Source organism: Scyliorhinus canicula, chromosome 18, assembly GCF_902713615.1.
Source record: "Scyliorhinus canicula chromosome 18, sScyCan1.1, whole genome shotgun sequence".
In the NCBI taxonomy this organism is placed as follows: Eukaryota; Metazoa; Chordata; class Chondrichthyes; order Carcharhiniformes; family Scyliorhinidae; genus Scyliorhinus; species Scyliorhinus canicula.
Window position 1 is genome coordinate 120,552,725 of NC_052163.1, and position 12,254 is coordinate 120,564,978.

The following is a 12,254-nucleotide window of genomic DNA, read 5'->3' on the forward strand; positions in this document are numbered from 1 at the left end:
CATACAGTTCTGGTCAACACATTGCCAGTGATGCGACCATCAATTCACTCAGAGACACGAGTTGGAGTAAACTGTGGCTTTAATCGGCTTACAACTGAGCCTGCCTGCGACTGTGCTGAACTGAGGGCGGACTCGCAGGACCGCAGCACTTATACTTCCTGATGGGGGCGGAGCCAAGGGCGGAGCCCTGTACATGCTCCTCATCTCCCCCTGTGGGCAGAGCCGCGCAACGGCTGACAGATGGAGCCCACAGGGACACAGTAATGTACAGTGTGAATTATAGTGGTTACACATTCACCACAGCCAGAAGGATGTGTTTGCATTAGCGAGGGCAAAGTGGCGATTTAAGCCGCCTTTGCCAAGGCTGGAAAGATTAAATAGACTGCCGTTATTTTCTTTGGAATAGGCAAAGCTGGGTGGGGGGGGAGAATTGTCCGAGATGTACAATATAATGAAGGGCTTAGGTAGAGTGGATACAAAAGATTTATTTCCATCAGCAGAGGTCGAGAAAGGGGGCACAGATTTAAAGTACATGGTCGACATTTTATAGGATATTTAAGGAGAGAATGTTTCCACCTAGAGGGTGATGGGGTGGGGGCGAGATGGGGAGAGTCTATAATCCATTGCCTGAAAATGTGGTAGAGTCCAAAAGCTTCAACATAGCTAAAATAAAAACACCTGTACATGCATTTGATTAGCTGTAATCTACAATGCTACAGATCCAGAGCTGGGAATAGTCTGGATAGCTTTCTTTTGGCCAGCACAGTCAGGGTGGGCTGATTGGCCTTCTTCTCTGTCATAAATGTCTATCAGTCTATGATTGTAAGGCTGTAGGAGGTTACAGTGGGAGGCAGGGACGAGGCTATGGATAGATTTGCAAACAAGGATGAGATTTTTTAAATTGTGGTGTTGCTGGTCCGGGTGCCCTGGTTAGTCAGCTGACCTGAGGGAAAATGGCCCACCGGTTCACGATCTATCCGGCCTGCTCCGATTGGCGAGTTCCGGATCCTGCCAATTAAGACCATTCTCCATCTCTATGACGAGACGGAAGCCCAATTTAATCTCCTCCCGCGAACTAACTGGCTCCCCATCGAGAGGTCACGCGGGCTCCATTTAGCGCTCCTATTTAAAAATGGGGGACGAGCGCAATGGCTGCTGAGGAGAATCGGAGGAGATGAGTTAGCCGTTTTTGTATTCGGGCGTGCAGTCCAGGGGCACTGGAGCTGCTGCCCCAGTGCTCGGGAGCGGGGGCTTGGGGCAGCCCCCGGGGGGGGGGGGGGGGGGGGGGGGGGATGGGTCTGATGTCCAGACACCTGCTGCCCGTCTGGGCTCTTTCCATCCATTAAGGCCTTGCGCCTCCTGCGGGGACATTGAGTGGGCATGGTGAGCTTAGTGCATCAGGGGGTTCTCGATGGTAGGTGGCATGTGTGGGCATTGCCCCTGTGCATGGCGGGGTGTGCAGGTGGGTATCAGGGTGTGCTGTGGCACAGTTGTGGCAATATGCTGGGGGAGTGGTGTGCGAGGTGCCAGCCGGTGACTTGTTGGTGGGGCGCTGGTGTGGGCGTGAAGGTCAGAGTTGTGACAGGCGGGACCGATGCCAGAGGGTCGGTGCCAAATTACCCTTGTGGCCCGGTGGAGGTCGTTGGTCTTCTTCCTGCACTGGACTGAGGTCCTCTTGGTCACGCTGCCCGAATTGACGGCCGCTACCACTGACTCCTAAGCGGCATTGGCGTCTCTGTGGCTTGTCTGACCCCCTCAGGGAACAGGATATCCCGACTCGACTCCACGCCGTCCAGCAGCCCGGCCAGTTCGGCATCCCCGAAGCGTGGAGCAAGTTTATGTGGTGGCATGGCTGTCTGCCAACTGGAGTGTGTCCAGAGGGCACGTTTTTCTGCAGCTGCGGAGGTGCCGGATGCGGTCCAGGCAAATCAGCTGGCGGGGAAACCTTTTCCGCCGTGAAGCTCGTGAGGGATCATTTCCGAAACTGAGTGCCACTGAATACGGGCCGCAGCCTCGCCTGCTCGGCCGCTGGGAAGCACACGGGAAGTCGCGCCTGATACGGCACTTAGAACTTTTCCTGTTAAATCCTGTCCATGCTGACACTACAGTGTTGTAACTGCAGAAGTGCTAAAGTGTCAATGAAATTTTGAATGAAATATTAAGCTGAGGACTGTCTGTACTCCTAAGTAACATAAACAATCCCGTGGCACTATTTTGAGGAAGAGCAGGGGGTTATCTTGGCGCCTTGGACAATTTGAATCCCACAGCCAACAGCACGAGATAAGATTAGCTAGTCATTATCACAATGCTGTTTGTGGGAGCTTGCTGTGCAAACATTACCCAGCATGCTTCATTCATTATAACAGTGATGACACTGTCAAAGTCCTTCATTTGTTGTAAAGATATCCTGAGGTCGTGGAAGGCGCCATATTAATGCAGCTCTTTCACTGGGGGAGGGCAACTGTAAATTTCATGGGGAAGAACAAAGGGTGCGGGGAAGCTTTGCAGAAGAAAAAATACATAGTGGTGAGTCATAAAGAATCGTATTATCACCTTGAAGACTCGCTATTGCCTGGATTGGGACACCTTATTGACTTGAGAGAGATGCTGGGCCCCGATGTGCTCCGTGAAAAGCGAAGTTAGAGAATTCAGTGGAGGTCATTGCTTAACCTGAACCTCGCTCCTGAAGTTAATGACTGTTCAACAACCTCCTCATCCACTCCTTTGTAGATTACCCGCTCGATAGGCGCACTCGTGTGCCCGGTCTCATCGTGCTTGACTGCTCGGAGGACTCTGCCTGCGTCTGGCTCAGATTAATTTAAAGATAAATATCACAGACATTATCTTAATCACATTCAGGCATCGTAACCTAAACATACTCCATCATAACTAACTCAATTTGAAAGGAAAGATGGAATTGGATTTAAACTGACTAGTCCTTGACCTAATTGAGTCAGATGCTCGAAGCTATTGGGAATAGTTATTTTCAATAATGATTTATTATTAAAGGGGATATTTGATCAGGGAGAGTGTGGTGTGTTAAATTGGAATGGTTCCATTTGGAGGTCTGGTTTTGCCAGGCGATTTCTTTTCAGTTTTCTGTCTCTTCCAATCTGATTTCAGTTTAAAATAAGCCTACGGCACAACGTTCCTGCAAAGTTTGACGCTGGCGATAAAAAAAGCACAATTTATTCTTCAAAGTAGATGAGCGAAATGCAAATGACAAATTTCCACTTCGGCTCTTCGTTTCCACAGAATAACCGGACGGTATCTACCTGAGCAAAGATACACGAGCTTAGTTTGAAAGACAAGGCAGCATTCTGTCCCAAGAATCCGAGCTCACATCCTGATCTCAGGCTCAACCCAAAGTCTTCCAGCCCAAAGGTTACCAATTGAGCCAAGATGCCATTATCAGTAATATTTTGCAAACAACCCCCCCCCCCCCCCCACCCTACCCCGGCCAATTCTTTCCTCATGTCTGCCCTGAAGGAAGTCTTATGTTCAAAACAAGTCCAAGGTTAGGGGTGGCATCTGGCGCAGTGGTTAGCACTGGGAATGCAGCGCTGAGGACCTGGGTTCGAATCCCGGCCCTGGGTCACTGAACGTGTGGAGTTTGCACATTCTCCCCGTGTCTGCGTGGGTTTCACCCCTACAACCCAAAGATGTGCAGAGTAGGTGGATTGGCCACGCTAAATTGCCCCTTTATTGGAAAAAAAAACTAAAAATAATAATAATTAATAATTTAATCTAAATTTTTAAAAAATGTCCAAGGTTAATTCATCAACTAAAAGTTGAATTGTGACAAAGGGGGGCAGAAAAAATAAAACTTTCATTTATAGAGCACCTTTCCCATCTGGAGTATTTTAGAGGCAATGGATAGTCACTCACTATCGTGACAGCAGCCAGTTCGTGCAGAGGAGGCTCCCACAGACAACAGTGTGATAATGACCAGATCCTCTGTCAAGGGATAAATCATGGTCCTGGCCTCACAGCTCTCCTTTGAAACCATGCCTCAGGATCTCTTACATTGAAGCTGAGAATGCAGGCAGCGGGTCTCAGTTTAATGTCTCCACTAAAATGTATCACCTCCAACATGCACTCAGCAGTTCCCCAGGGTGTTGACCTTCGTGTTCACGGTCCTGGAGGGGACGTGAACCTACAACTTCGGACTCCCAGGCGAGAGAGCCACCCACAGAATGAACTCAGGCTCTCAGCTGGAGGTTTACCAGGAACACCTCGGCCAGGTGATGCCTGAGGTTGAGCCACCTCTTGACGTGTTGTTGGACAACCTCTGTGTGTGTGTGTGTGCTCGAGCTAGTCTGTCAGCTTGGCTCAGCTGTGAGTATGAAAGGTCACCAGTTCGATCCGTGCTTTTCCAGTTGTGGACATAATCTACTCCAGTGGAGAATTAATGGACCCTCAATAAGGGCGGGGGAGGAGGAGGGGGGAGGGGGCGTGTCAGGTCTGTTGGCATTGGTCAAGTCTGTTGGTGAGAGCTTTCAGCCTTGATGCCAAACAAGGAATATGTGATCTGGGACTCGGCAGTGTTAGGATACCCTGAACACAGTATAACATGGTTGAGGAAATGTCAGGGGAGATTTACAGGAATATGTCAGGTAAAACGTGCATCAGACTTGTTCAATAAATCCTTCACTGTTTCTCAGAAATTCCATTGGAAAACACACACATATCTTATGTGCATATCAAAATGAACGGTTCAGTAGAGCATTGCTTGACAACTAAGGTTGTTTTAACAGATCGCCCGAATAGCTCAAACACTACCAGCCTGTTAAGTCACTCACACCAGACAATTGTTCAGGACAATATGCTGCTGCTATACAAAATCTATGCTCTTTTTGTAACCTGTTGCCACCTTGATAACACGACAGGAATGATTCTGGCTTTCAAAACTCCCAGATGATCTCGGCTGCTTCATGTAAAGCTAAACACCAGCTCTCACAAGAATTCTCATGGATAATCAATAGTGTGAGTGACGGGACGAACAGTATGGCTAAGACAAGGAGTACGCTCCACCAGTACTTTCTTAGAAAGGCAAATGTGTACATCATAGGATCTTGATTTGCATATTTAAAGGGACCTACAACGTAACCACAGATGCTGCCGGCAATGGTAGGTTCTAGGGAAGATTGCAGTAGTCGCAGCGATGGTCAGAATGGCCTTTGATGTTTATCTGCATATGATGTGTAATTGATGGAAGCCTTCGGATTTTGAACCACACGGGGCGGCACGGTAGCACAGTGGTTAGCACTGTTGCTTCACAACTCCAGGGATCCAGGTTTGATTCCCGGCTTGGGTCCTTGTCTGTGCGGAGTCTGCACGTTCGCTCCGTGTCTGCATGGTTTTCCTCCCACAGTCCAAAGATGTGCAGGTTAGGTGGATTAGCCATGTTAAAATTGCACTTGGTGTCCAAAAAGGTTGCTGGGGTTACTGGGTTATAGGGCTAGGGTGGAGGTGTGGGCTTAGATTGGGTGCTCTTTCCAAGGGCTGGAGCGGACTCGATGGGCCGAATGGTCTACTTCTGCACTGTAAATTCTATGACCCAGTTACAGTGGCAATATGATTCCAAGTCAGGATGATGTGTTCCCATGTATCTGCTGCCTTGGTCCGTCTAGTTGGTAAAGGTCACAGATTGAAAGGTGCTATTGAAGGAAGATCAATGAGTTGCTGAAGTCCATTTTGTAGATCGTCCGTACTGCTGCGACTGTGCATCAGTGGTGGAAGGAGTGAATGAATGTTTAAGCTGGTGGATGTAGTGCCAATCAAGCAGGCTGCATTTTCCTGGATGGCATGAGATTCTTGAGTGTTATTGGAGCTGCACTCATCCAGGCAAGGAGAGAGCATTCCATCACACTCCTGACTTCTGCTTTGTAGATGGTGGACAGGATTTCTGAAGGAGGTGAGTTCCTCATCACAGAATTCCCTGCCACTGACATGCTATTGCAGCCACAGTATGTATATGGCTGGTCCAGTTCAGTTTCTGGTCAATGGTTACCCCCAGGATGTTGATAATGGGGAATTCAGTGATGGTAATGCCATTGAATGTCAAGAGGAGAAGGTTAGATTCTATCTCGTCGGAGATGGTAATTGCTTGGCACTTATGTGGCGTAAATGTACTTGTCACTTACCAGCTCAATCCTGAATGTTGTGCAGGCCTTGCTGTGTATGGACACAGGCAACTTCCGTATCTGGGGAGTCGCAAATGTTTCTGAACATTGTCCAATCATCACCGAACATCCCTGCGTCTGGGGATTTATTTTGGAGGGAAGGCCATTGATGAATCAGTTGAAAATGGTTGAAACTCAGACACTAACCTGAGGAACTGATGTCCTGGAACTGAGATGATTGACCGTCAATGACCAAAGCCATCTTCCTTTGTTCCAAGAATGACTCCAACAAGAAGAGCGTTTTCCTTCTCATTCTCATTTGCTCCAGTTTTGCTCGGGGTCCTTGATGCCACACTTGGTCGAATGCTGCCTTGACGTCAAGAGCAGTCACTCTCACCTCACCTCTAGAGTTCAACTCTTTTGTCCTTATTTGGACCAAGGCTGTAATGAGGTCAGGAGCTGAGTGACCCTGGTGGAACCCAAACTGAACGGCAGTGAGGAGGTTATTGATCTTACATCCAGTGGTTTATCATTAAGATTCTTTCTCAATTTAACAAAACAACGATATTCCCAAATGCATCCTTGTACTTGAATGATTAAAACAGATGTGGTTTATATATAGATCAGAGTGATCATCAAAGCTCGATATCCTTAGCTGAGATCCCCAGTGACCAGTTGACGGACATTAAAATAGATCTATCCAAGTGATTCCGACTGTCCCAGGCTCCAGTCAATTCCAGGTCAAAGTAATGCTACAGAGACTTCACCAAGGATGAATCCCTGGACATAGGTAAGTGAGGGTTGGATGGAGGGTTAACATAGAACATAGAACAGTACAGCACAGAACAGGCCCTTCGGCCCTCAATGTTGTGCCGAGCCATGATCACCCTACTCAAACCCACGTATCCACCCTATACCCGTAACCCAACAACCCCCCCCTTAACCTTACTTTTTGTACGACACTACGGGCAATTTAGCATGGTCAATCCACCTAACCCGCACATCTTTGGACTGTGGGAGGAAACCAGAGCACCCGGAGGAAACCCACGCACACACGGGGAGGACGTGCAGACTCCACATAGACAGTGACCCAGCTGGGAATCGAACCTGGGACCCTGGAGCTGTGAAGCATTTATGCTAACCACCATGCTACCCTGCTGCCCCTGCTAACCACCATGCTACCCTGCTGCCTTGCAGGGAAATATTTGAGAGGGTGATGATGCAGAGAGTGCTGGGGGCATAGGTATGGTTTTCAGCAGCCCTCCTCTTTCGATGGCAGGTCCTGATTGGGTTTGCTGGGTAGTCGATCGGTCACTGCGATTTAAATCCTGCTCCCCCACTAAATTCTGCTGGCTTCGGGGATAATTAGTGCCATTAGCTCATTAATGAGTCTAACACACATCGTGGTGCAAGTGGGCAAGTTTCTAGCATCGGCCCCTTCCTGCCCCCGACTTAATTGAGGGAGATTTTCTGCTGTCTTCAGACCAATGCACAGTCCCTCCCATGATTAAGTGGGTCTGTGGTGTGGTGTTCTTTGTGTTAGTAACTTCAGGATGCTTTGTGTAGTGTCCACAAAGACCACAAAATAGCTTGCACTTGAACAAAGCTATAAATTTATTAACACAACTAATTTGGATCTGACACGTACTCCTAAAGAATACTTAGTTGATTATTAACATTTAAACTACACTCATCTGCTGCTAATCTTAATACTGATATAAACTATAATCTGCTCTCACTCACACTATTTGTACTTCTGACTCTCTCTAGCTAACACATGGCATACACTTCCCCACAAAGCTTAGCATCACTGCTTTATATACTTGAGACTGTAACTCCCTCTAGTGGCTACTCTAGACACTTCATTAACCCTTGAAGTTCTTACAGTTATGATAATACCCCACGTGGGACCGGCTGCCATGTCTCCCACCATGATGGGCTGGATTAAATCTGGCATGATGGCACAGCGGTTAGCACTGCTGACTCATCGCATCAGGCACCAGGGTTCAATTCCAGCCTCGGGTGACTGCCTGTGTGGAGTTTGTATGTTCTCCCCGTGTCTCTGTGGGTTTCCTCCGGAGCTCCGATATCCTCCCACAGTCCAAATATTCAGTGGATTGGCCATGGTAAAATTGCCCCTTAGTGTCCAAGTTTTAGTTGGGGGTACAGGAATAGGGCAGGGGTGTGAGGCTGGGTGGGGTGTGATTTTGGATGGTCAGTGCAGACTCGGTGGGTTGAATGGCCTCCTTCTGCACTGTAAGGATTCTATGATCTTGCCTGCTTCCTTGTGATGTTCCATTCCTGGTGGTCCGTGGTGTACTCACAAGCCCTCAATTTGTTATACGCCACAATAATTGCCCTCAAGGTGACCATTAATAGAAGCAAACAGGAGCAAGAGTAAGTCACTCAGCCCCTCGAGCCTGTTCTGCCATTCAGTTAGACCATGGCTGACCTGTATCATTGTTCTATCTTCTCACCTTGATTCTGTAACCTGTAATCTCTTTATCCAACAAAAACCTATCAATCTCAGTTGTGACGTATTCAATTGGCTTCCAATGGGGTAGAGAGTTCCTGATTTCCACTCCACCAGCCTTCATATGAAGCAGTGCTTACTGACATCAGAAACATTGATGTGCGTGTACGGCTGGGATAGGTTGAGTTATGCCCAGCAATGCAATCTGGGAAACTGGATAATGCTCACAAGTCACAAGCATTTTGCTTCCAAAGTTTAATCCCTGGACCATGTTATAGCCATCGGGAGCAAGTCTTTGGACTTGAATCACAATCTAACAATTAGCCATGTTAATCAGCTAATTAGAAACAACACTGTTAGCTTGATTCAACACACATGTCACTCATGCGAGCCAGAGTGATTGTACAGCAGGGATCCCTCTCGTCACTGATTTAATTGTATTGTATCATATTATGGAAAAAACTGTACTTGACTGTATTAAATCAATGCTTCTTAATACAACCCCGTGGCTGTATAATGGCCTATAACACATCTTGATCCATTGTCTTATTCAAGCCATTAGCCTTGTAAAACATAGATAGTTGGGAATAATTAGACAAACTTTTTAAAATATCTTTTATCGTCACAAGTAGGCTTACATTAACACTGCAATGAAGTTACTGTGAAAATCCCCCAGTCACCACACTCTGGCGCCTGTTCGGGTACACAGAGGGAGAGTTCAGAATGTCCAATTCACCTAACTATAGCACAGGCGTTATGAGCAAAATACTGCGGATGCGGGAAACCGAAACAAAAACAGAGAAAGGTGGAAGATCTCGACAGGTCTGGCAGAATATGAGTCAGCACGTTACAGCCTTCAAGTCACAACATTGAGATCAACACCTTTGGACTGTGACCTTACTCCTCCATCTTTACCTTTTTATTAATATCCCAAGCATTTGTTTGTCCCACCCCCACACACTCCCCAACAGGGCCTTTATCACTAGTTCTTACGTTTTGCTGCATCTTTGTTTTTTAAAAATAAATTTAGAGTAGCCAATTAATTTTTTCCAATTAAGGGGCTATTTAATGTGGCCCATCCACCTACCCTGCACATCTTTGGGTTGTGGGGGCAAAACCCACGCAAACACGGGGAGAATGTGCAAACTCCACACGGACAGTGACCCAGAGCCAGGATCGAACCTGGGACCTCGGCGCCGTGAGGCTGCAGGACTAACCCACTGTGCCACCGTGCTTCCCCTTGCTGCATCTTTGTTTCAACCCCTCCCAGCTCCCAATTATTGTTCCAGCTGTTCCACCCCTCCCCCCCCCCCTATATATAATCACATCATTCCCTCTCTTTAGTTTTGAAGAAGGGTCATGAGGACTCAAAGCATTAATTCTGTTTTCTCTCCCTACAGATGCTGCCAGACTTGCTGGGTTTTTCCATATATCCGGGCGGGATATTCCATCCTGCCAGTCCCGTGTTCCTGCGCGGCGTGCCCTAGCCGGCAGCGAGATTCTCCATTCCCACAGCCGGACAATGGGGTTTCCCATTTTCGGCACCCCCACGCCGTCGCGAAACCTGTGGGCGGGGGTGCACTGCCGGTGAAGTGGAGGATCCCGCCGTCGGAGAATCCCGCAGCTCTGTTTTTGGCACAGATGTTAATGTTTGGAAGCAGGTATTCAACCTTCTGTGTCTGTGCGAGCCGTTTCACCAAACTAATTCGAAAATTCCATTTTCTTTTCATGGGCCTGGAATGTCTCTTCAACTTGCCGACTCTTAGAACCAAATGGGATAAAATGTCCGAGTTATTTTAAATTCATTCGTGGGTGCCTCACTGGTGTCAGCCACGACTCAATTGATAAGCAATTCTGCCTCTAATAAGATGGATATTGTCATAATATACACCAGTATATCATGGGGCAGACACACACTGATGGACACACACAGGGACCAATCAACAAGCACCGCAGCCAATCACCAGTTAGAATACACACACTATAAAGGCAGAGGGCACCATGGTTCCCGCTCATCCTGGGTGCTGCCTCTCAGTGTAACAAGAAGTCATCCAGCCCAGCACAGACTCACACCACATGCTGAGAGAATCAACTGGTTCGGACAAGGTTTAGGTCTCTACTTTAAGTTAGCATTATTTAGACCCACAGTCATCGTGTGTTAGTTAGTTAGAAGTAGTTAATAAAGTTGAGTTGAACCTTCATCAGTGTTGGAAGTGTCTGTTCATCTCTCAAGTCTACACTAGCCAACACTTCACGATACCAGGAGTTGAGGAATGCTCGCACTTCTGAGACCTACCTTTTAGTGATCTGCCTTCCACCAGTCTCGCGCCATCCTACAGAATGGACTCCGTTCGCCCACCGCCGCCTCTCCGCATTGCAGGGAATCTGGGCTCCAACTGGAAACTTTTAAAACAGCGCTTCCAGCTGTACCTCGAAGCCAGGGACCTGGAAGCTGCCTCGGACGCACATAAGATTGCTCTCTTCCTCTTCACAGCCGGTGACCACGCTCTGCACATTTACAACTCCCTCACCTTCGATGAGGGGGAGGACAAATCGAAGTTCAAGACCATAATTCTGAAGTTCGACAGCCACTGTGCGGTAGACGTCAACAAGAGCTTCGAGAGAAACATGTTTCAGCAGCAAACTCAGTGTAAGGACGAGCCTTTCCAGTCCTTCATTACCCACCTCTGCGTCCTTGCGCAGTCCTGCAACTACGGGTTCACCTCTGACTCCATGCTCCATGACCAGATTGTTTTTGGTGTTCAATCTGAGCCCCTGCGCCAGCAGCTACTAAAAGTAAAGCAGCTCACCCTCTCCACGGCCATTGAGACCTGTGTGCTTCATGAACATGCCTCCAAGCACTATTCCTGCATCCAGGCTGCTGAAACGGTGCGGCAAGCCCCTTACGAGGCAGAACGGGTCCAAATGATTAAATCTCTTCAGGCTCTGGATCTGAACGATGGTGGCCATTTTGCGCGTTTTTCGCGGAGTCCCGCGCTTACACGCAGCGAGCGTGTTGACGTCACCGACCGATTCGCGCAGGTGCACGCTACGCTGGATTGCCCCGTGCATGCGCGGTGGCGCGACGAACGTCCCGACGCTCCGCCGTGCGGCATCTGCAGCTCCGCCCACTTAAAGCGGCAATGTCCCGCGAAATCCCGACGCTGCCTACAGTGTGGCAAACGAGGCCTCTACGCTGCAATGTGCAGATCTTCCATGGCTGCTGTTTTCAGGAGTTCCACCCAGGCCCACAGAGACGTCAGGGCTATCCAGCCTGCCATCAATGAACCTACTCACGACCTTGATTCCGACTGTGCCTGCAATGACCCACAGGTCCCGTTCCAAATCGGCGTTGTTACTACGAACAGGATGTCCCCGAAGCGTGGCACTGAACCTGTCCAGGTCCACAGCGTCAGCCAGGATGATGAGTGGTGTGCCACCCTTACGGTCAACCGGTCCCCTGTCAGGTTCCGCCTGGACACTGGCGCTTCTACCAATTTCATTGCGTTGTCTGATTTTCACAAGCTCTGCGTACAGCCTGCTGTCCTGCCATCTGCCTGCAAATTGCTGGACTACAATGGCAATGCCATCACTGCCAGCGGCTCCTGCCGCCTTGAGGTGACACATCGTGCTCACGCAGCCATTCTCCCGTTTGA